General features: G+C 52.5%; 1 protein-coding gene across 5 annotated transcripts in view; it reads left to right on the forward strand.

Moving 5' to 3' along the window:
• VPS8 (VPS8 subunit of CORVET complex) overlaps positions 1-1,674 on the forward strand; it is a 290,094-nt gene that overhangs the window by 65,302 nt on the left and 223,118 nt on the right. The gene's annotated exons all lie outside the window — the stretch shown is intronic.

A 1,674-nucleotide genomic window follows, 5' to 3' on the forward strand; every position in this document is an offset into this window, starting at 1 on the left:
TGCGTGTAGGTCGCCTGAGGGCGTCTGTTCTTCGCTCAGACAGGACAGGGTTAAAGGAGCCACTGATTCGGGGGCCTCTGGCTCACTCAGGCCGGGGGGAGGAAGGGGTACGGAGGCGGGGCGAGCCTACGGCAGCAGAGGCAGCCAGCCTGAGGCGCGCCGTGCGTTCTCCCATGGAAGCTGTCCCTGGATCACGGGACCCTGGCGGTGGCGGGCTGCATAGGCTCCCCGGAGGGGAGGTGTGGATAGTGACCTGTGCTTGCACACAGGCTTCTTGGAAGCGGCAGCTTCAGCCTTAGCGTCTCATGCCTGTCTCTGGGGTCCGCGCTGTTAGCTGCGGCTGGCGCCCGTCTCTGGAGCTCCTTTAAGTAGCGATCTTAATCCCCTCTCCTCACGCGCCAGGAAACAAAGAGGGAAGAAAAAGTCTCTTTCCTCTTCGGCAGCTCCAGACTTTTTCCTGGACTCCCTCCCAGCTAGCCGTGGTGCACTAACCCCTTCAGGCTGTGTTCGTTTACTATCATTATTCTGAATTCTTTTTCAGGTAGACTGCCTATTTCCTCTTCATTTGTTAGGTCTGGTGGGTTTTTACCTTGCTCCTTCATCTGCTGTGTGTTTTTCTGTCTTCTCATTTTGTTTACGTTACTGTGTTTGGGGTCTCCTTTTTGCACGCTGTAGGTTCATAGTTCCCATTGTTTTTGGTGTCTGTCCCCAGTGGCTAAGGTTGGTGAAAGAAAGAGGATAAAATAAAATAAAGTAAGATAAAATAAAATAAAGTTATTAAAATTAAATATAAAAAATAATTATTAAGAAAAAAATTAATTTTAAAGTAAAAAACAAAAACAAAAAAACGGACGGACAGAACCCTAGGACAAATGGTGAAAGCAAAGCTATGCAGACAAAATCTCACACAGAAGCATACACATACAGACTCACAAAAAGAGGAAAAGGGGAAAAAATAATATATCTCGCTCCCAAAGTCCACCTCCTCAAGTTGGGATGATTCATTGTCTATTCAGGTATTCCACAGATGCAGGGTGCCTCAAGTTGATTGTGGAGATTTAATCCGCTGCTCCTGAGGCTGCTGGAAGAAATTTCCCTTTCTCTTCTTTGTTAGCACAGCTCCAGGGTTCAGCTTTGGATTTGGACGCACTTCTGCGTGTAGGTCGCCTGAGGGCGTCTGTTCTTCGCTCAGACAGGACAGGGTTAAAGGAGCCACTGATTCGGGGGCCTCTGGCTCACTCAGGCCGGGGGGAGGAAGGGGTACGGAGGCGGGGCGAGCCTACGGCAGCAGAGGCAGCCAGCCTGAGGCGCGCCGTGCGTTCTCCCATGGAAGCTGTCCCTGGATCACGGGACCCTGGCGGTGGCGGGCTGCATAGGCTCCCGGGAGGGGAGGTGTGGATAGTGACCTGTGCTTGCACACAGGCTTCTTGGAAGCGGAAGCTTCAGCCTTAGCGTCTCATGCCTGTCTCTGGGGTCCGCGCTGTTAGCTGCGGCTGGCGCCCGTCTCTGGAGCTCCTTTAAGTAGCGATCTTAATCCCCTCTCCTCACGCGCCAGGAAACAAAGAGGGAAGAAAAAGTCTCTTTCCTCTTCGGCAGCTCCAGACTTTTTCCTGGACTCCCTCCCAGCTAGCCGTGGTGCACTAACCCCTTCAGGCTTGGTTCGCGCCGCCAGTC

The sequence above is a fragment of the Physeter macrocephalus genome, chromosome 1 (assembly GCF_002837175.3).
Source record: "Physeter macrocephalus isolate SW-GA chromosome 1, ASM283717v5, whole genome shotgun sequence".
Taxonomy (NCBI): Eukaryota; Metazoa; Chordata; class Mammalia; order Artiodactyla; family Physeteridae; genus Physeter; species Physeter macrocephalus.